At 36.6% G+C, this 24257-nt stretch overlaps 1 long non-coding RNA gene across 2 annotated transcripts in view; it reads left to right on the plus strand.

Moving 5' to 3' along the window:
* The window catches only part of LOC123595799, a 43374-nt gene that overhangs the window by 13153 nt on the left and 5964 nt on the right, over positions 1 to 24257 (plus strand). For both annotated transcript variants that reach the window (XR_006711382.1, XR_006711381.1), the window contains exons 2-4: positions 5439 to 5497; positions 7687 to 7783; positions 8875 to 8973. This is a non-coding gene — a long non-coding RNA (uncharacterized LOC123595799). The remainder of the gene's footprint in view (positions 1 to 5438; positions 5498 to 7686; positions 7784 to 8874; positions 8974 to 24257) is intronic.

Consider the following 24257-nt stretch of genomic DNA (forward strand, 5'->3'; position numbering starts at 1 on the left):
AGAGATAGCTAATTAATACAGAGGGTTTAAATAAGATTCATAATCTTATGATACAAAAATATTTAGATTTCACTTTTTTTAAGTTTATTTATTTTGAGAGAGAGAGAGAGAGAGAGAGCATGAGCACAAGAAGGTTAAGGGCAGAGAGAAAGGGAGACAGAGAATACCAAGAAGACTCCACACTATCAGCAGCCAGGAGCCCAACGCAGGGCTTGAACCCACAAACCATGAGATAATGACTTAAACCAAAATCAAATCAGACACTTAACCAACTGAGCCACCCAGGTGACCCTAGATTTCATTTTGAAATTCACTTTCATCTTACAAATTACCAACAATGAAGAAGAGCTCAAGCCAGTATTGCTTTTTCAGAGGTTCAGTAATAAATGAACCTCAATTAAATGAGTGAATCCCAAACTCATATGAAAAAAAGACAACTAATAGAAGCCAACACTAAGATGACAGAGATGTGAGAATTAATCCAATAAAGATTTTAAAGCAGCATGATAAAAAACTTAATGAGCAATTATAAACACACATGAAACAAATGAAAAATTAGAAGATATTGAAAATTAAATAGAAGGTTATAAAGAAGATCAGGGTATCTGGGTGCCTCAGTCAGTTGAGCATCTGACTCTTGATTTTAGCTCAGGTGATGATCCCAGGGTCATGGGATTGGGCCCCACATTCATGCTCAGCATGGATCCTACTTAAGATTCTCTCTCTCCCTCTCTGCTCCTCTCCCTGACTTGTGCACACTCTCTCTTTTCCTCTTAAAAAGAAAAAGAAGATCTAAAGAAGAACCAATTGATAATTTTAGAAAATTGTAAAAAAAAATTTAATAATAAAAATTAAAAATTCAGTGAATAAGCTCAACAGCAGAATGAAAGGGACAGAATCCATGAATTGGAAAATAGAACCTGAAAAACAGAAAAAAAACTAAAAAAAAAAAAGTGAATAGTCTCAGCGACCAGTGGAATCAAAACAAAAGATCAAACACTTTGTGTCATCAGAAGAAAAGGAGGGAGAAAGTGGGATTAGAAAAGAACCTGAAGAAATAATTACTGAAAACTTCCCAATTTTGGAAAAGGCAAAACTTACAGATTAAAGAAGCTGAGCAAACCCAAACAAAATAAGCCCAAATAAATCCACACCACAGCACATTAAAATTACACTTCTTAAAACTAGAAACAAAAATAATTTGAAGGCAGCCAAAGTGATACTTTACCTAAAGGAGAAAAATAATTCAAATGATAGCAAATTTCTCTTCAGAAACTGTAGAGAAAGGAAGGAAGGAAGGAAGTGGTATTAAGATCTTTTAAGTGCTGAAAGAAAAGACTCATCAATCCAGAATCCTATACCCAGCAAAAATATCCTTCAGGAATTAAGGAGAAATCAAAAAATGCTTAGAGAAATGAAAACCAAGAGAATGTGTCACCATTCTGAGAGAATAGCTAAAGGAAGTTCTCAAAAAGGAATGATAAAAGAAGGAAACTTAGAACATCAGAAGAACATGGTAAGCAAAAATATAAGTGAATATAATTGGTTTCCCTTCTCCTCTTGAGTTTTCTAAATTAAGAATGATGTTTGAAGCCAAAAATTATACTGAATGGTTATCCAAAGGAAATATCTAAGATATTTATACTTTAAATAAAGGAGATAAAGGGACATACAGGAAGATAAATCCCATACCATATACAAAAATTAACTCAAAATGGATCTTGGGTTCAAATGTTAAACTTAAAACTATAAAATTTTTAGAAAAAAAAGGTAAAGTGTTAGAAATAAGCAAAGAGTTCTTAGATTTGACAACAAAAGCATGATAAATTGAAGAAAAATTGTTGAGTTAATTTTTGCTTGTGAAAAATTGGGTTAAGATTATGAAAAGATAAGTTCCAGACTGAAAGAAAATATTTATAAGCCACACATGCAATGAAGAGCTATATCTAGAACTTTCCAAATTCAATAGTAAAATGGACAAAAGACTTACACAGACATTTCACCAAAAGGATATAAAAATGCACATGAAAAGGTATACAACATCATCAGCCATCAGGAAAATGCACAATTAAACAAAATGAGGTATCAATACATACCTACCTGAATGGCTAAAAAAAATGGTAATACCACCAAATGCTGGCAAGAATACAAAGAAAGGGAACTACTCACACATTGCTGGTGGGAGTGTAAAATGATACAGCCACTCTGGAAAAAAGTTTAGCAGTTTCTTTAAAAACTAAGCATGCAATTACTGTACAACCTAGCAACTGAACTCCTAAGCATTTATCCCAGAGAACTGAAGACTTATGTTCATATAAAAACCTATACATGACTATTTATTCATAATAGTCCCAAACTGAAAACAACCTGATGGCCTTTAATACGTGAATGGTTAAACAAATTGTGGTGGTATCATGGAAAACAATTTAATAAAAAAGAAGGTGCTATTTTTATATTCAGCAACCTGTATGAATGTCCAGAGAATTATGCTGACTGAAAAAAAAGCCAGTCCCAGAAGATTATATATTATAACTTTAGGACAAATCATTTTGTATATAACATTCCAGAAATGACAAAATTATAGAAATGTAGAACATATTAAGAGGTTTCCAGGAGTTGGAGGGGTGGGGATAAAGGGAAGTAGGTCTGACTACAAAAGAACAACGAATAACATGAGGGTTCCTTGTAATGGAAATGCATATATATTGACTGCATCAGTGTCAATATCCTGGCAGTGATATTGTACTATAATTTTATAAGATGTTACCACTAGGGGAAACTGGGTAAAGGATACGTGAGATCTCTCTGTATTATTTCCTACAACTGCAGGTGAATTGACAATTATCTTAAAAGGTCTAATTAAAAATAAATACATTGCATGAGCCAATTCATGTTCAGCATTAATATTATTCAATTTTAATATTTTATTTAGTAAAGAGGGGAGCCTGGATGTCTCAGTCGGTTAAGCAACTGACTTCACTTCAAGTCATGATCTCTCAGTCTGTGAGTTCAAGCCCCAATTTGGGCTCTGTGCAGACAGCTCAGAGCCTGGAGCCTGCTTCAGATTCTGTGCCTCCCTCTCTCTCTGCCCTTCCCCGACTCATGCTCTGTCTCTGTCTCAAAAATAATAAATAAACATTTAAAAAATGTAAAAAAAAGATTTAGTAAAATAAAATGAAACTTTATAATCTTTTTGCTTCTAGCTGACACTTAAAATGGATTTATCTTAGTTTTATCCTTCTTAATACTTTAGTTCAGAAGGATGTCTTCTTTGATTTAGAAGAATTACTACTCTATTGTTTAGTATTATTGCTGTCTAATCTGATAATTATTAGTTTTCCTGTAGACAATGTTGATTTGAGAAGTGTTCCTTTCTTTAGCAGTTCTTGGAATATATATCATATTCAAGCCTTTGAAAAGTGTATTCTTCTCCAATTTGTCAAGCAGAGAAAAGAATGACTATTAGATTATTTCTCTTCCATCACTACTGTTTTTACTTTTAGACTAACTATTGTGTTTTAGATTGTTGAGTGATTTTATTTCATTCATCATCCCAATTTTCTTTTTTTTTTTTTTTAATATTTATTTCTTTTTGGGAGCGAGAGAGAGAGAACATGCATGTGCACATAGGAGCAGCAGAGGGAGAGGGAGACAGAAAATCCCAAGCAAGCTCTGAGCTGTCAGCACAGAGCTGGATGTGGGGCTTGAATTCATGAACTGTGAGATCATGACCTGAGCCAAAAACAAGAGTTAGACGCTTAACTGACTGAGCTACCCAGGTGCCCCCAAATTTTCTTTTAATAAAAGTAACTGACAGCCTAAAACAGAAAAAAAAATTAATACAGTTTCTTCAGAAGAGTTGCTCAGTAGAACAAATATTCCCATCCTGTTTATTCATTCAACAAATATTTACTGAGTCTCTATTACGTACCAGGCACTATTCTAGAGGTTGGGAAAACAGTAGACAACAAGAGAAATATCCACACCCTCACGGAGTGTTCACATTCTAGAAAGAAGATATAAACAGATAATTAAGATATATATAACATGTATGTTAGATGGGGATCAGTGCTATGGAGAAGAAGGCAGAACAAGGGACTGAGGAATGTCGGTACTAGGTGCATTATTAAATAGTGCCATCAGGAAACTCTTGCCTTATTTCTAATAGTGGGCACTTACACTGTAGCATGCTTAAATGCAAATTTTCCAAAAGTGATTATAATTCACAGTAAAAGACTATGCATATAGAACAGGAATTTGCAAATTTTTCTCCACTGTGATTCATGTGACTAATAATATTCACATGTATCACACACTCCCATAAGTGGACCAGTGGTCAGTGAGACTTCTTGTGTGCCATGTGTATATCTGGCTATAATTCCACTTTGTTCTTTCTCAGGAAAATTAACTCAAATGAGTGAGAGTGTATGTTATTGTGATTGTCTTAAATCTGAATATGTTTAGAATTCATCGTTTTAAAAATTCAGTACTTTGTTGCTTTCAATATACAACTGATTTCAGCACATTTGCATATTGAATCATTGGCATGAGAGTAATAGTAACTGCGTATGTAGAGTTATATCCAATTGGTAGCTCACAAACCTCCTACCTGTTCTTAGGAAATAGGTAATCATAACACCGTTCTTACAAATAGGACAAAAATTTTGAGACAAAAGGCAAAAATTATGGAGTCAATAGTTTTAGAATAGTTTCAGGTGAACACTTTTGATGCATATTTCAACAGAAGCTGAAATTTTGGCATTAAAGGAAGCAAATACTCAGTAGACTGGATGACTGAATTTTGCTGCCTGAGGAGGCAAATTTTCCTGGTTTAAAAGTTAAATAAATCAATTGTTATTCTATTGCTGCTCAGTATTACTATTCACTGGTTCAAAGACATTTCAAATGAGAAAATATCAAGCAAATAATTGCATCCAGCCAAATAAAGTCCAAGGTAAAAAACCCTCACTATTAGGAATTTCTTTCAATGCTGTAAATGTTTATGAAGTGTCCACAATGGGACAAGCACTATGCTACCCACTGGAGGCCAAAGAGAAAATTAAGATAAGGTCTTTTTTTTCTTCCTCTCTTGATTTGCAATAGATCTAGCTTTTATTGGTTAGTACACAGCCCAACAGTGTTAGCTTTGATATTGCCTATGTGGTAGATCTATCATGAGACTATGCAATTAGATCTTAGCTTAGAAATTTTCAGGAGGAAAAACTTCTGATAAAATTAATGATGATGCTAAATTGGTAATTTCCATTTGAAGGGATAAGGAAAATGTGGGTCAGGGGTGTAGGTGAGGAATCCCTTGGCTTCGCACTCAGAGGAGCCTGTGGAGCTATGCTGGTCATCAATCAAAATCCCAAATCCTAGTTTCACTTTGCAGCTTCTTAAACTGTCCATAATCCCATCTTCCTGGTTTCACCTAATAGGTGGTTAATTCATTGTTGCTGAACAAATGAAGCAGTAAGTCCAGCATCCCAGCTGAAAGGTAATTCTCCAAGATCCTGTAACCCAAGTTCAAAACCTGTGTAATGCTTTCACTTCCAGGGTCTCCCGGAATAGTCGCTGACCCCGAACAGACAACTGTGGGAGCCACTTGTTCAGGCTTTTGCCCTCCATGGTATACTACTTCTTCATAGAGCTCCAGAAACCTCCATCTTAGTTATTTATTTTTTTAAGATTTTTCTTTCAAGTAATCCCTATACCCAACATGGAGCTTGAACTCACAACCCTGAGATCAAGAGTTGCATGCACTGCTGACTGAGCCAGCAGACACTGCAGGAAACGCCCATTTCAGAATGAGAGTCCAGAAGCAGAAATTAGAGCTTGATAGTCACTAGAACTTCTTCAGGTAATTTAGCTACTTGACAGAGATCTAGTCACCATTTTTAATGGGCAGGTTTGTGTAGAATGAAAATAAAGGGAAAGTTCGAACCTCACTTCTTCTATCTCCTTTCAGCCTTGGGGGCTCAACTTTGTGGGTGAAATGGGTTCTGATAGTCAACAATAGATTCAAGCATTGCCATCAGGACTTTCAGCTTCCCTCCATGAGTGAAGGAAGTTGAGCATGATCTCTGATCCCTAATTAATGAAGAAGACTCTTGAAACTTACCAGTCTCTCAATACATTTTCAGGAATAAAATTTAGTTTGGTCATGTTTCTTATGCAAACCTAAGTCATGATGGGAAACTACTCAGTGTGGTACCTGATTTCTCTATATAATAGGTTGCATCTCAGTCTACAACATAGATGAGGGGTTCTCTGAGGTCCCTACCTCAACGCTTGCCTTTCAAAAGCATTAGATGATCTTTCTTAGCTCTTTGGCTTAGAGATAGAAAGTTACAGTGGGATTTCCTGAAGCTCAGGGCTGAAGCCACAGATCCCTATTCTGTTTCTGTCCCCCTCAACACTAAAAAGGTAGTTTAATTGACTGTTCACTCATTTTCCTTCTAACCAACAGAAGATGCCACTTTAGAATATCTTGGATTTGGAAATGGTGAACATATGCTTTAGACTTTATTCTAATCTTGGGCATATGTTCCAGAGCGAGCATGAGAGAGAGAGAGAGCTATCTGCTGAGGTTGTTGTGGTTGATGAGAACTCTTCCATCCTCCCAAAAGAAAGCATAATTCTGGACTTAACTGGACTTTGTGGTGGCAAGGAAGTTCAGTAATGTAAAATATTTTCATATGTTGATAGTTTGGAAAAATGCCACATGAATGATACTAATTCTTAAAACTTAATCCCTACATGTCCAAATGTCCAAATTACCATCTTTGCCTATTGCTATTTCACATCTATGTTTAATGGCAAGCACACTTAGTCAATCCAAGTATAGCCTTGTAGGATATCTCATGGTTGAGCATCCTCATCAGTCTTCAATGTTTATTTCCAGCAAAAGAAAAGATGCATGTGTCATGAGCAATATAAAATTAGGAATTCATTCATTCTTTTAGTAATGACTATTTGTTGAGTGTTTACTATGCACAAAACACTGAATTCAAATTAACTCTATTCTGGAGGCTTTTTTTTCCTATTTACTGTTCTTCATTTGTCATGGATGATTGAACTGGCTACATTGGAGTTTATACTTTACTTGTGTGATCAGACTTTATTCTCCTTTGTCTATTTTCTTTTCCTACATTAGCAACAATGGCTACAGTTATGTCTTTTGCTTTAAGTATACATTTCTGAGTGCTAGTGATTTGCAAGTATTTAGAATTTTAAGTCATACACTACCCCTAAGTTTTCTCATTTGTTAAAAAGAAGGAGGGGGTGCCTAGGTGGCTTAGTCAGTTAAGCATCTGACTTTGGCTCAGGGCATGATCTCATGGGTTTGTCAGTTCAAGCCCCACACCAGGCTCACTGTGCAGGCTCACTACTGGCAGCACAGAGCCGCTTCAGATCCTTTGTTCCCCTCTCTCTTTCCCTCCCCTGCTCAGTCATGCTCTCTCTCTCTCTTTCTCTCTCTCTCTCTCTCTCAAAAATAAATAGACGTTAAAATAAAGGAGATAAAATTTAATACTTGTTTTGCCCATAGCCTTCTAGGATTTTATGATGTTAGTTTATAAATGTTGACTATAAGGGGAAATACTTTTGCAAGCAAAGTTCTAGGGAGTCTTGAGTAAAGTTAAGTAGGTGAAATTTATCTTCTGTATTTCATTTCTCTGTTTTTAGTACCCATCACTCCACAAAGGCCCCAATATCCCTGCCCTAAATGGGAGGAAGAAGAAGGACAAATCAGTTCTGGCACTCATCAGCCATGTAACCTTGGGTAAGTTATTTATCCTCTAGGGCTGGAAGTCTTCATCTGTAAAATAGGGATTACCACAGTACATTCCTCATGTAGTCATTGTGAAGATTAAATAAAATATTGAATGTGAAGCACTCAGCACATGCACATGTCCACATTAAAGGTTAGTAAAAAAATTGCTTGGTTTTTATTTTGCCAAGTCAAGAAAGAAATGAAAGAAAAAAAAAAACCAATCTTCATATTTTATCACAATCATTTCATGCAAGAAATGACACAGTACCGTTTAAAAAAAAGGACATGATATCAGAATTTATAATTTTAATTTAAAAATTTACTACATGGTCCTCGTTGCTCATATTTCATCATAAATTAATGAAAACTTCATCTTGGATCATCTTTAATCTGCACTTGTGTCTGGAAAACACCACGGTGACCTAATTCTCTTTTTCCATCAAAATTTCCCTACCATGGTCTCATTCCCTTGAAGCCCAGTTCTCTTTTCTAACATTACAGCTCATTGGTCTACAGTGAATGCAAAAGGATAAATGTATTCATCTTTTCAAGAGCATAATTTACATTCTAATATAGGAGGCTTTATCCCAGTAAGTAACAGTAGTGGTGAGGATTCCACACCACCTGGCAATTCTGGTGATAAAAGATTTGGGTACAGGTGCCCTTTTCAGTGTCTTGAATGCCCACCTGCTTCATACATGTATATGGTGGCTCTGTACCCAACTGTCCTTAGGCTAAGAAAGTTAGACCTGCAACAGATAGGCTGGGCCTTTGAATGGTTTCCTTAGCAGCACCTGTGAGACACACTCAAGTATCACTGCAAATGAAATAATGGTTAGAACGTTTTCTTAATTGTGTTTCAATTTATGCCACTTCTCCTGGTTAAAGCCTATCATCTTTAGTGGGTCTCTGGCCTCTCATGACCGTGCTGGAGAAATAACTTATTTCTAGTAGGTTTCTTCCAAGGATTGATGTGGAAGAGCCACACCAGGTCCCAAAGGTTGGCCTGCATTCAGCTGGCCACTCGAGGTGGTAAATAATGGGCTTCTCCGGGGGCAAGGGCAGGAGTACTAAAATATCAAGATTAGATTCCATTTTAGATGTTGCCAGGGTTAATGGACAGGACAGCATACAGCACACTATTGTGCAATAATGAAGACTATAAGACTGGGGTCAGAAAACCTTGGTTCAGACCTGAGGTGAGACCCTTAACAGCTGTGGAAAACAGTTTCTCTCTCTAAATTTTAGTTTTCTGAAAACAGAGTTAAGAATAGCACCTACATCACAGGCTTGTTAGGAGGATTAAACAAGCTAACTCATGTATAACGTTTTAGCACAGTGCCTGCCCATGGTAAGTGCTAGGTTAATATTAGCTTTGTTATTCTTATGTACATTGTAACAGGATGTGCCCACTTTACTGCTAGCTTCATTAACCATTTATACTAAGTGTATTTGCTGTTTTAGTCAGAACATACTCTGAAATCACAAAATATGCAAACTCAGGTCCCGATCTGAACAAATGGAAGGCATGTCTTGGAGTTCCCCTCTCAAAAGGTTCCACAGAAATATCCCAGCCTTTACTGAACTTTATTTTACTTCCTCAAATCACCTCTCACTTCTCTTTTGTTGCTAGTGTCAGTCCTGTCTTGCCTAGATTGTTTCTAAGAGAGAACTTTCTTTGTTGTTGTTGTTGGTTTGGCGTATTGTGATTGATGGCACATTCTTTAACCATGAGCAAACATGACTTGGGCTGTCTAGTGGGTGGAACATCTCAATTCACATTGTTTCTAAAGAGTAACACTCAATGAGTTGTCTTGAAGTTGTCAGATTGCATAATTATAGCCAATTTTCAATTATCCACATAAATAAAAAGGCTGTCAGTACAGATAACAGAAAATTGCAGCTTCTGAAATTGTGGTTAACCATCCAGCAGAGTTGAGCCTTGTTACTATATATACCCAGTGGCAACACCAACTGGGTTAAAGGAATTTAGCTTCCCTATAATCTCCTCGAAACCCTATTCTTTGATATGAATACTTGGCATTTTCTCAATCTTATGTAAAGGGTTCAGAAATTAGAGTTTCGAGTCCTTTCTTCCAATGAGATAACAGCTCCTGTATTTCTGTTAAAACAAATCCAGAGCTGGCTCTGTCATAGGTTTGGGCCTATCTCAGGCAACGTGTCAACCGCATGTCCAAGCCATGATGCATATGATTAATCTCCAATGCACTCAACCCAGAGCGTGAATAACTATACATCTGGCCTGCCTCATCTTCCTGAAGTCAGTTTCAATATATAATTAGAGGGGAAAGTGGCAGCCTGAGACAGCCTATTTCAACAGTGGAGCACAGAGATTGCTAGACATTTCTTCTTTACCTAGTCTCCTCTAGTTTTACCACTGATTTTATCCCTTGGGGTCACACAGGACAAATCTATTCTTTTTTTTTAATATTTGGAGAAATCTATTACATCCTGCCTGACATGACCACTAAGAACTGTATGTCCTTGGCTAAATTCTTTCACCCTTCATCCCTCTGAGCTTTTTTTTTTTTTTTTATTCTTGAAAAGGAGGGAATTGGACTAGGTAATCTATGATAGATCCTTTAATTTTAATATTATTTAATTCTATGAAAATTTCTTTTGATACTAGTATAGAATGGTTTATTAACTATATTACTATATCCTACACTATAAATGTATTTGCCATATGTATTATCAAATTTAATCCTCATGATATTCCTTATAGGACAGTTATTTTTATTTATAAGTGAGGAAACAAAGGGTCAAAGAGATTAAGTAAGCCATGCCCTGAGTTTCTGGTACTAGCTCTCTGTTTAAGATAGGTTTTACGTCCAAGTTTTATTTTCTTGAGAAATTAACTTTAAAATCCCTAGGCTTAGTTGTCCAAATGTAAAATGGGTTAAATAACAAAACCAAGTTGACTTTCAGTTCAGCAGAAGGTATAGCAGCATATTCTATGGTCGTTGTCACAAGATGTGAGGCTTTAGGAAAACTGGCTAGGCTCATTCAGGCAGGGTAAAGATTTGGAGATTGATGAGAAATCAACACTAGAATTCATAAGCAAATGAGCCTCTCACCAGGGCCTTAAAAAAAATAAAGACAATATTCTTCAAAGGAGATCATTTCTCCAACATTCTATTCACTGGGGCCTTCAGTATGCCAGGCATTGAAGTAGTCACTTATAGTTAAAAGTTTCTCGTTTATTACTCATAAGAACTTTGTGGAGTACCAGTCAGCACATGTATAATTATCCTCGTTTTACATAAGATGAGATTGACACTAATAGTGGATAAATTGTTTGCTCAGCCAGTAAGTGGAATATGAGGATTGTAACCAATGCCTCTGAGCTCCAAGTTCCAGAAACTTTCCACTCTGCCAGCCTTTCCCAAAGTGCGCTTTAGTCCGTACTCATTTTCCAAAATGATTTTCCAAAAAAAGGATGCCACAGTCAACTATGCTTGATGTTGCATACTGTGGTATCCCTTAGAGGTTCACAGAACTTAGTGTATTCAAGGTTCCCAGGAAATTCTGGAAAGGAAATGTGTTTAACAATTTCCTTTCAAACTTTCCCTAAACTTATTTACAAGGGAATTTCAAGTCCAATTAACACATGTTATGATCCTGAAGAATCAAATCCTATTTAACTCTTTTTGAGAAATACTCCACCATACGAGGCTATGTTAGAAAGTAATTTCTACAGAAAAAGATTGTCATTATAAACCAACCTTTTCTTCATATTAATATATATATATATATTTTTTTTTCATGAGTTAACTAGTGAAGGTCTTGGGATGAGAAGCCAGGTAGTTACAGCCATTCAACAAATTTCCCTGCTTTTTTTCTTGTTTATTTATTATTTTTGAAAGAGAAGAGAGAGCACAGTGGGGGAGGGGCAGAGAAAGAGAGGAAGACACAGAATCCTAAGCAGGCTCCCGGATCTGAGTTGTCAGCACAGAGCCTGATATGAGGCTCAAATCCATATACCAGGAGATCATGACCTGAGCTGAAGTCAGACACTTAACCGACTAAGCCACCCAGGCTCCCCCAAATTTCCCTGCTCTCACATGAGAGAATGGTATGTACTGTGGAATTGCATACCTGAGAATACCAGGTGGAAATACCAATACAGTATATATACAAGTGTATGACATATTCTTATGGTACCTATTTTATGTTCTGAAGGATTTTATTTATGCATGGAAAGTACCATTTGCTCCTTCCCCAAATTTCTGCTGTTTGACACATTTTACATTTTTTATTCTAATTTGAATGAAAGAAAAATGTATTTTTTTTGAGATATTACAGAGAACTTTGTGATTGCTTGAATGCATTAATGATGGCAAAGTGTTTTAAAACTGAGATTGGAAATCATTGAACAAGATAATTAAGTTGGATTTAGCTATGAAATTAATATTAAATTCAGCTCTTTAGTCTATTGCTTATTTTTAAGATCTGCCTGCCAATAAACATTGGTTCTGTGGAGGGCTTTAAACATTTTCAAAAGTTGTTTTTTAAGTGGTAATCATGAGTCAATAAGAGTCTTAAAAATTTCTTAGTGAGGTTCATTGTTTAGGAAGTGAAATATAACTCTCAGATGACCATAGCCATGGAATGACAAAAGCCAGTGATGTGTATTTTATTGAAAGTAACCAGAAAATGAAAGAAACACAAAATAAGCTATTGCTATAGAATGCATATAAATATCTCTTGATATTTGTCATTCATAGATGCTGTTCAAGTCACCTATTGCTATGTCACAACCAAAATTTAGTGGATTAAAATAACAAGCCTTTTATTATATCTCACAATTTTATGACTCATGAAATTGGGAACAGTTTCACTAGGTGATTCTTCTGCTCAATATACTGGCAACTAAACCTGTCTAAGTGGTCCATGATGACTTTGCCCGCGTGCCTGGTGCTTTGATGGGACGGCTAGAGAGCTGGGCCCCTCTCTTTCCTCATGTAGTACCAGGACTTTTCTGTGTTCCAAGGTAGTTGGACTTTTTACTTTTCAACAGGGTAGTAAGTCTTCTTACTCAGCAGCTCAGAACTCCAAGAGCAAGTGTTACAAGAGACAGAAAATGAAAATGGTTGGGTTTTTAAGGCCTGGACCTGGAAACAGGCATGATGTCTCTTCCACTGTGTTCTGTTAGAGAATATGAGAGGGTATAGAGTCCATTTCTCAGTAGGAGTATCAAAGGATTTGCGGCCACCATTAAACTATCACATGGACCTAAACTGGCAGAAGGGCTTGTGTCATGGAGGAAAATAATACAAACTCTCTTCTGAACTTTTGAATAGGTTAGCCCTTTGGTAGAAATGTCCTTTTAGTCATAAAGCCAAAGTGACACTGTAAAAATGTATACAATATGACACATCTAAATCAAGTTGTGTTGTAAAAGAACCACATGTTGGTTCTGACTTTCCATTTGAACATTTCCTCTGTCTTGGTGTGCTTCTTACAAGCTCTTTCAAGTCATTCATCACTCCTTTGCTAATTTTTGTAGCTATGATAGCTAATTTTTGAAGAACATCTCCCAAATAAGTAACAAAATAAACCATCAGGTAAAACAAACCTGCCAATACTAATAACACAATGATTAAGAGGATTATGACTGTTTTCATTGCCTCGTAATGTCAGAGTTGTGCTTTTGCACTGAGCAGTGCTTTGATTTTGATTTGAGGTCTATCTTTGTTCTTATCCATGAAGATTTATAAGGTCTAAAGTACTTCAGAAGAGTTTAGGTATTAAGTATTATTTGGATGAGGCAAAAGAAGTCCTATGGAGACCCTTTCAACTTTAGCTTTTTTCTTTGACTCTTCCCTTCTGTGTCCCTTCTCCCAAAGCAATGGCCCTTTCTTAGACTGTCAGTGGCTTCATGTGATCCCTCTCACTTAGCAGATATTTAATAAAAATTATCTCTTAAGGTAAAGAATAATTTTACTTCTTGTGAAAATGATCTCACTTCAGGAAAATAATTATACAAACATTCCTCAGTGTATTTTTTTTTAGAGTCAAACAGTAAGATAGAGCAGGGGTTGGCAAATGACAGCCTGAAGGTCAAATCCACCCAGTTGCATAATTTTGTAAATAAAGTTTTATTGGAACACAACCACACTCATTTACTTACATATTGTCCATTACTGTTTTCATGCTACAAGGGCAGAGTTGAATAATTGTGCCAGGCACCATATGGCCTACAAGACTGTCTTAAAATATTTACTATCTGGTTCTTTCAGAAAACTTGGTGCCTGTGTAATGCCTTTGCAATTTTTCTAGAAAACTAATTTGTTTTTTTTTTTAATATACTTTTGTTAATGGGTAATAAAAGATTATTTTGTGTGGGTAATAAAAGATTGAACAAATCATAGTGTTTTAGTATCATGAATAAATAACAAATACACTTTAATAAAACATTGAATTTTGTAGAGATAAAAAATCTCTCCTCTGTACTGTGTTCTAACTTACTTCTTTTGCTGCTGATCTGCCTTTTGTAATTTACTGAGTAACTTGAAACAAAGGCAGCCTCAGAGCTAAGACACATGAATGTACAAGGAACAAATGAGTCAGACAAGGGAAGTTATGCACATAGTGGCCGAAATTATGTTAATTTAGTTCCTCTGCCTTGCTTTTGAAGACTTGGTTTTGACTTGCATCATGTCTCCATGACTTCCCATGACTCCAGGGAAATCTGTGGACCATTTAGAAGGAAATATATATACTTGCCCACCTCTTGCACTTGTTTGATTGTGCTCTGTCTACATATGAAAGAAAACGGGTGGTTGATAATACCCAGTGTTAGCCAGGTCATTGGCAAACTAGCCTTCTTAATTTTTTTTTTTTTAATTTTTTTTTCAACGTTTATTTATTTTTGGGACAGAGAGAGACAGAGCATGAACGGGGGAGGGGCAGAGAGAGAGGGAGACAAAGAATCGGAAACAGGCTCCAGGCTCTGAGCCATCAGCCCAGAGCCCGACGCGGGGCTCGAACTCACGGACCGCGAGATCGTGACCTGGCTGAAGTCGGACGCTCAACCGACTGCGCCACCCAGGCGCCCCACTAGCCTTCTTATCACTATCTGTGAGAGTATAATTTATTTCAATGTTTCTAAAAGGCTATTTATCTTGTATACTTTCCATTATTTCATTAGGGAAATATTAGCACTTAGAATCCATTGCTAATATTTCCCTAATGAAATAATGGAAAGTATACAAATTTATTTACAAAGACATTTACTGCAGCTGTATTTATAATAGAACATTGGCAACAACTTTTATATCAATCATAAAAGATTAAATGCAGCAGAATAAAGAAAAACTGTGCATAATTTTGAGGTGGAAAATAAGTGACAAAATAGTGCAAACTATTTTTTTTATGTGTATACATAATCTATGCATAGAAAAGTCCAAAAGACATACACTACAAAAGTAATGGTGATGATACTTCAAAGGTAGATTTATGGATAATTTGATTTTGGTTTTGGATTTTTTTTTCATATTTTCCATAATGGGCATGCATTCATTTTGTGATTAAAATAACAACAAATATTTATTTAAAAGATCATATTAAGGGGAGCCTGAGTGGCTCAGTCAGTTAAGCATCTTTCTGTTGAGTTTCGCTCAGGCCATGATCTCACGGTTCATGAATTCAAGCCCCGTGCTGGGCTCTGTGCTGACGGTGAGGAGCCTGCTTGAATTTCTCTTTCTCCCCCTCTCTCTGCCTTTACCCCATTCATGATCTGTCCCTAAAATAAGATAAAATAAAATAAAACAAAATAAAGAAAATATTAAGAATTTTTAAACATCCTCTATTTATCAACTGTTACCTCAATTGAAAAGAAAAGTGAAGAGGCTTTTATTGATTTTCATGGAATTTACTTTGTTGGCTGAATTCATATAATTCAATGAGTATTTGTAATTATGTAGGCATAGCTATGGATTTTAATTTCTCTGTGTCTCCCAAATATTGGTATATATTTTCCAGATGGAGTCTTTTCTATATTTCTTTCCTAAATGCACACATCTTTTTCATCTAAAATAGAAAATATGTTTTCAGAACTAAAATGTTAGCCACAGCCTTTCCTAATAAGAATTCATAATTTAGTATTTACATTATTTAACTTTTTGTGATGCTCAGTTACATTTACTGAAAGCATGATTTTCAAAGAAAAGTATGAAGACGGAAGACCCAAGAACAGCCTTTCAAAATTTAAATATGTATTTTCTTGAGGGTTATGATTATAAAAGATGGTGCAACACTTGCTTAAATCCAGGACAGGACCAGTTTCCCTTCACCATGTGAATCAAGTCACTTTCAGTAAAGAGTTTTGTCCTGTAGGCTCCTTTGCTCTCTGGCCTTACAGCTAATGCTGTAGAACAGAGGAGGCCAAGAAATGCAACTGTTAGAGGCCAAAAACACCTGCCTGATAACCAGAATCAACTTATGTCTTGAAGTCCACTGAACAGTTCTGGTATTTATATGGCTTTTGGCCCATGGTTGCTGAGATACTTCGTACTCTATTTCCCTCTTCTGCATCACTTTGCTCTCCCTTCAACAACTACTGATCAGATCGTTTACAACCTAAGCAAATACTTTCTATCAATCTAGCTATAGAATTGATTTCATTCTAATGAAAGACTCACAGAAGCTGTGTGAACTCAAAATGTAAACAGGGTAATTTTCTAGCAACTGTGAAAGAAAATAGAATATTTAGACAACAGGTGGTAAAACAGATTGCATTACGGAAAGTGTTAGCATTCATTAGGAGAGAGTTAATATTAGCTTTGGCCAAAAAGGTAACCAGGAACATTGTACACAAATACAAAGTTGTCCATGCTCGCAGTCCTGCTAGAAGTCCAAGGAAACCTTCTAATGTTTATTTATTTTTGAGAGAGAGAGAGAGAGAGCCCAAGTAGGGCAGATGTGGGGGGAAGACAGAGAGAGAGGGAGACACAGAATCTGAAATAGGCTCCAGGCTCTGAGCTGTCAGTTACAGAACCCGATGTGGGGTTTGACCCCACGAACCATGAGATCATGACCTGAGCCAAAGTCAGATGCTTAACTGACTGAGCCACCCAGGTGCTCCCCAAGGAAACCTTTTAGACTCTATAACAGAACTTGCCAAAAACTCTGGGAATCTCAAATTTGGGGCTGTGCGTCTTGTTCTAACTGAAGCCCTTTTTTACATTTGCATTGAGAAAAACAAAGCAGTAACCACATCAAATGTTGGTCTGTGCGGGAAAAGGTTTGAAATGAATGTTAATAGACTAAATTTTTTAAAAAACTTCCATGTTTTTTAATACCACATTTCAAAGCTTATCACAAATGTTACAAATGACCTTATAGATTTCATGTATGTCAAGACATTTTTATTTTCATTTACATTATATGCAGTGAGAATCTCACAGGGGAAACAAAATATTATTGTAAATATGAAAGGTGAGAGAACAAGTTACCATTTAATTTCAATATATACAGTTGCCAGTTCAGCATTTTGCCACTTTGTATACTTTGAACAAATTGTCACTAATTATATATTTGGTTCCAATGCATGGAAACAAGCAGAAAGAAATTTCCTTGAAAAAGATCCATATCATAATTGTTTCATGCTAACATACTGTCAACACATTTGAGCTTTCCAGTTAATTGTGGTTAACTCGAGAAATAAGATCTTTTGAGTATCAAATTTATCACTTCAAATCCTTAGATTAATTGCTGAGTATAACTTCTCATACCTCATTCAGTAGCTTCTTCAATGACAATTATTTGGGGCAACTGGGTGGCTTGTGACCAAGCCAGTTAAGTGTCTGGCTTTGGCTCAGGTCATGATCTCACAGTTCATGAGCTCGAACCCCAGATCAGGCTCTCTGCTGACAGCTCAGAGCCTGGAGCCTGCTTCGGATTCCGTGTCTCCCTTTCTCTCTGCCCCTCCCCAGCTTGCTCTCTCTCTCTCTCTCTCTCTCTCTCAAAAATAAATAAACATTTAAAAACATAAGAATTATTTGATGGTGATGATGCTGGAGATGGTGCCCTCCCAGGATGGAATGTCATGTATGCTGTTTGTAGGTATTACCTGATATTGACTTTTACTTAATAATATCCAGCCCCTTATTAATATGACCTTCACTTTTTGATTAAGCGCAAGCATTTTAAGACCTGTGAAAAGCGGATGATTTTGTAAATCTCAGGTTCCTTCTTTCCAAGAGTCTCTAAACTCTTGTTTCTATCTTACTTTTCATGTCTGACATGTTATCAAACTCTGATCTACTGGAAAACATACTGAAAAAAAAAATACAGGCTTTGCAGTTAGATACCTTAAGTTTCAATTCTTGCTTCTGCTATTTTTTTGTCTGAGCTATGATCTGAATGTTTGTCTCCCTGAAAAATTCATGTTGAGATCCTACCGCCAAATGATGGTATTAGGACATGGGGTCTTGGGGAGGTGATTAGGTCATGTGGGAAGAGTCCTTACTAATGGGATCAGTGCCCCTATGAAAAAGGCGCCAGAGAGATTCCTAGCTCCATTCACCATGTGACTTTACAGGTGAAAGATGGCCACCTGGGAAGCAGGCTCTCACCAGACCCTGGACCTGCCAGCTTCTTAATCTTGGACTTCAGAACTTTGAGAAATAAATGTTTGTTGTTTCTAAGCTAGCCAGTTTATGGCATTGTGTCATAGCACTCTGAACAAACTAAGACAGTCTGAGTTTAGGAAGTTTTCACAATTTTTAGAGATTTTGAGTGGCTACATGTGGAAGAGTGGTTAGTTAGGGCAATAAGAAGACTTGCTTTTGGTGATTGCTGTCCCAGGTCTTAAGCTGGGTCTGATCATAAGCATTCTTGAGATGGCATTTGTCCTTCTTAGTAAGTAAATGCTTCAAGTTTAGAAAGGTTTAAAATACTCCAAATTAAAAAAAAAAAAAAAGCAATAAAATCAATCCAATCCAGTCCAATGAAATAAAATAATCCAAATCAGGGCACCTGGCTGGTTTAGTCAGTAGGGGATGCAACTCTTGATCTCAGGGTTGTAAGTTTGAGTCCCATGTTGAGTGTAGAGTTTACTTAAAAAGAAAATCTTTAAAAATAATAATAGTAATCCAAATAATACTGTAAAAATTCTCATATTTAAGAAGCAATCTGTACACATTTAGCATTCTTTTTTTTTATAACCAGCTCCTAAATATACATGCCTGTCTGTTAACAATTTCACATCATTAATACTTCTCAGTGAAGAATTTCCTAATTAATTGAATTAGTTAGAATCTACTATACAGAGTCTTTTCTTTTCCTATGTAAATTAAACTATATTTTAACTGAGATTTATTGATCTGCTCATATATATATATATATGTATGCAACAGATACTTACTGAGCTCCTAAGGGGATCAGATATTCTAGCTGCCTTGCTAGGAATATTCGAGCAAATAAACTAGATGAGGTTGCTGCTCTTGTCCAGTTTACATGCCAGTGGAATTAGACAACAAACAGTTAACATTTCAGATAGTGATACTTGTTACTCTAAAGGAAATAAAACATTGATTGGACGGGGAGAAACAAGAGGAAGTTTAATTGACACAGGGGGGTGGGGAACAGCCTAATCTTGTTGCAGAGTCCTCTTGTCATGAAGACAGAGAGTGGTTCTGCAAGCCAATTTCTTAATTCTTAAAAAAAAAAAAAAAAAATGTCTTTTGAGAGAGAGAGATAGTACAGGAGCAGGGGAGGGACAGAGAGAGAATCCCAAGCAGGCCCCAAGCTGTCAGCACCAACCCCTATACAGGGCTCGATCCCAGGATGGTGAGATCACGACCTGAGCTGAAATCAAGAGTTGGATGCTCAACCGACTGCGCCACCCCTGAATGCATTTTTAGTATTTCAATTTAAAGAAGACTGTAAGTGGGGCGCCTGGGTGGCGCAGTCGGTTAAGCATCCGACTTCAGCCAGGTCGCGATCTCGCGGTCCGTGAGTTCGAGCCCCGCGTCAGGCTCTGGGCTGATGGCTCAGAGCCTGGAGCCTGTTTCTGATTCTATGTCTCCCTCTCTCTCTGCCCCTCCCCCGTTCATGCTCTGTCTCTCTCTGTCCTCCAAAAAATAAATAAACGTTGAAAAAAAAATTAAAAATAAATAAAGAAGACTGTAAGATATTTTATGTTTGAATGTTGACATATGCAAATAATTCAAAATATATGTTTCCTTGATTGTATACTAAATTCGGCTACATGAAATACTTTAATTTAGGTCTATATTCCTTAACTAGAAGGCTCATTTGACCTTTCTCTTTCTTAAGTTTTAATGCATTTGATGAGTTTGTAATTTTTACAGCTGTTCTTTAGTTTTTGTGGGGTTTTTTTTGATAGCTTTGAAAACCATTTTACCATTGACTTGTGTTGGCAAAAATTCAGGAAAGACCATAAATCATCAACAAAGTGTCAATTTATCTCTTTTATATTACCTTTTTTAAAAAGCCTCTAATTTCAATATCTGAAAAACTACTCACTGGAAGAGAGAAAGTTTAAGACTTTTTTTTTTCTAATGATGGCAAAACATTTACACACTAGATGGCAAATTAACTTTTTTTCCCTCATCCAATTTGTACAATTCTACCATTTGGGATTCCATTCTAGAGCTAGCTCAAATGTGTATATTACTTTAGTAATAATAATAATGATGATAATAATAACAATAAAAATAGTAACTTGCTATACTGGGTACGTTAAGATTAATCTTGATTCCCTTCCAACCCTTGAGAACAGGAAGAAGTTCTCACACGAGTTCTCCCTCTCTCTCCTGGAAGGTCTATGAGCTGAATAGTAGCACTAGTTTGTACATTTCATCTCAGTGATATTTGAATGTAGAGCTCTAGAACAAATATTGGAAAGAAGGAAGTAAGGCCAAGATTCAAGAAGGTTGAAGAAATTATGAGGAGTTAATTATCTAATTTAAGTGAGTTTAAGGCATTTAATCTTTTTAAGTTATATCCAGATGAATGTTGAGATGCTCTTGGCTACAATAACAGAAATCCTCACAGAAATGACTTAAATGATAACAACATTTATTTTCTCATATAACAAAGAGTCCAGAGGCAGGACAGGATCAAAATTTGGCTAATTTAATGGCTCAGTGATGTCATCAAGGATTCGGGTTCTTTGCATCCCTCTGCTTTGCTGTTCTCAGGAATGGTTTTAACCCTTTATTTTTCTCTTTGCTCAAAGATGGCTGTCAGTAGGAATCAGTCTCTAATCATGATCAGGAGGTGGAGATGGGAATCTGGTTTCTTAAAATCACATAGCTGTATGGGAAATATGCTATTTATGGAGTAAATAGAAATAGGTGTTTGGTAGACAACATTATGATTATTTTGAACTACTAAAAGAGTTTGCAAATGAGATCAAGGTCAAATGTGATCAAGGTCCTTACCTTACCATCTCTGGTGGTTTTTAAATCCTGGCCTATACCTGCTAATTCTGATTCACTTCATCTGGGATGGGGCCTGGGCTTAGATGGGTTTTAAAAGCTCCCCAGGTGATTCAGAGGCACCTGTGTGGCTCAGTCGGTTAAGCATCTGACTCTTGATTTCTGATCAGGTCATGATCTCACAGTTCATGAGATCGAGCCCTGAGTTGGGCTCTACGCTGACAGTGCAAAGCCTGCTTGGAATTCTGTCTCCCTGTCTCTCTGCCACTCCCCACTTACATGCTCTCTCTCTTAAAATAAATAAATAAATAAATAAATAAATAAATAAATATTAAAAAAAATAAAATCTCCCCAGGTGATTCTAATATACAACTGGCTTGTGAACCATTACTGTAAAGAGACATTGAATATATTAAGCAGGATGATGACAGAGTCAGATTTGGAAGAATTGCCTAAGGAGAAATTGTCTAGAATGGGAGGGAACCTTGAGGAGTGGTATGAGAGTTGGAAGTCAAGAGTGTCTGGAACCCAAGAAAGAGGGAATGGCCATCAGTGTCAAATTCATTACAGAGGTCAGGACTGGACCTAAAAAGAGACTATTGGATTTTTCTTATTAGCATCATTTATAAGAGTAACTTTAAATAACTCGGAGAAGAGAAATTGAAATTCACTTGGGTTGAGTGGTTAATAGAAGGGCAAAAAGGGAAGGCATTTGGTTGTGAAGGGATGATCACTATAGAAAATATGGGGACTTTTATAATTTAGCATGGAATTTGCTTGAGGTATTTATATGTTGAGAGCAATGAATCTATTTCACCATTAGCATGGATGAAAGTGATTTCTATGTTTTCTATCACAATAAGCCCAATATGAGTGGATCCCCTGACATGAAGACCAATGTGACATATACTGTGAGAAAACACCACCAGTCTTTCCACTGTGGTAAGAGTATGCCATCCTTATAACAAGTAGGTTTTCTATTCAGTACTGGTCAGATCACATCCAGAGAACTGTATTTCACTTTGGGCATCATTCTTTAACACCTTTTAGGAGGTTTATCAACAAATTGGGGGCCATTCCAAGGAAAGTAAGTAATCAAAATATTAGAGGAAATCAAAACCATGTCATATGACATACAGTTAAAAAAACTGGGAATATTTTGCCTAGGGGAATAAAAAGATTTGAGAGGACATAATATTTTATATTTTTGAAGGCCATGAGATGGAAAATGAAGGAGGTTCCCATTAATGCTTGGAAGACAATATTTTGGCTGTAACCAAAGCAAAATTATACTGGGGGGGGGTAGAAAAATAGAGATAGCTTTTTTCCAGTCAGAATAAGTATGACTTAATGGAATAGAGAGGCAGTGGCCTTCTTGAGAGCAGGAAAATTGGGTGCTTTAAATCATAAGGGAGAAAATACATATGGAACAAGAGAATGAATCCAATGGCCAAGCAAGTAGAGAATGGGTTAAGGCAAAGCACTTCTATGCTTGGATGGCAATATGGTTCCTCTAAGCAATTAAAGTATAAAGAATGATACAAATCAGAGGAGACAGGAATCCTAATACTAGGTAAAAACTGTAAGGATTTGGTTTTATGATCTTACATCTCTATATCTAGAGGTATGTATCTTTATATATCTCTATATATAATACATGCTCATTATTACAAAAAATTCAAACAATATACAGGCATACAAAATATAAAGAGAATATTTTTTTCATACCCGCAGGCTTCCAATGAATGATATTTATTACTCACCCATGTTCAGAACCACGGAGGTAGAGAGTTGGTCAGATAGACACCAAAATGTCAGCTTTGTTACTGTTACAGCTATTACAGAATGTGGTCTGTGTGGGAGACAGCAGTGAGCCTTGCTAATACCAAATCCCTGGATAGCACTCAAATGCCCCAGTCATCAGGAATACTATACAACCTAAGAATGTCCACCTCCATAAAACTTACAGCATGGAATGGAGGAACAGAGGAGTGGGTTCTGTTGAGGTCTGATTCCCAGCAGAGGGAAAGACATGCTGTGACTAATTTACACCTGTTCACTTCTTTTGCAAACCTAACCCTCTACTGTCTACAGGAGTGATATTTCTCTAATGCCTGCTCCTTACCTGGAAATAAGAGTTGGAGAGAATAAGCTTGTTCCATCATATTACCCAGACATCTCTAAGGAGAGGAATAGGAATAAGGGCCAAGGTCACTAGTGTAAGGGAAACTCTTCCTCCAGTGAAACAAAAAATGTGGGAATGAGTTGTTTCCACCATCCTCACCACAGGAAACCACTACTGACAGTGTGAAATTGTTTGGAATTTATCCTTCTAGACTGCTTTTTTTTTTTTTTTTTTGCAGATGGATACAACCTTTACAGTTTTTTGTACAAGAAATCAGAACATTATGTAAACTATTTTATTATCTCTTAATTTTGCTCAACAATATATTGTAGACATTTTTCAAATAGATGTATATAGATGCAATGTATTATTTAAAAAAAATTTTTAATGTTTATTTATTTTTGAGATAGACAGAGACAGAACATGGGTGGGGAGGGGCAGAGAGAGGGGAGACACAAAATCCAAAGCAGGCTCCAGGCTCTGAGCTGTCAGCACAGAGACTGATGCAGGGCTCAAGCTCACAAACCGTGAGATCATGACCTGAGCCGAACTCAGTTGCTTAACCGAGTGAGCCAGCCAGGTGCCCCTCAATGTATTATTTTTTAATGTCTATTTATTTATTATGAGAGAGAGAGCATGTACATGGACAGGGAAGGAAGGGGCAGAGAGAGAGACATAGAGAGGGAGAATCCCAAGAGGGAGAATACCAATCCCACTGGTAGTGCAGAGCCTGATTCAGGACTCGATCTCACCAACCATAGGATCATGACCTGAGCTGAAATCAAGAACTGGACACTTACCCGATTTAGCCACCCAGGCGCCCCTCCAACATATTATTTTTAATAGTACTTAGAATTTTGGCGAATTAACAGTTCTTCTATTGATTGACATTTAAATTCTTCCTATTTTTTTATTACTATTAAAA

The sequence above is a fragment of the Leopardus geoffroyi genome, chromosome B1 (assembly GCF_018350155.1).
Source record: "Leopardus geoffroyi isolate Oge1 chromosome B1, O.geoffroyi_Oge1_pat1.0, whole genome shotgun sequence".
NCBI lineage: Eukaryota > Metazoa > Chordata > Mammalia > Carnivora > Felidae > Leopardus > Leopardus geoffroyi.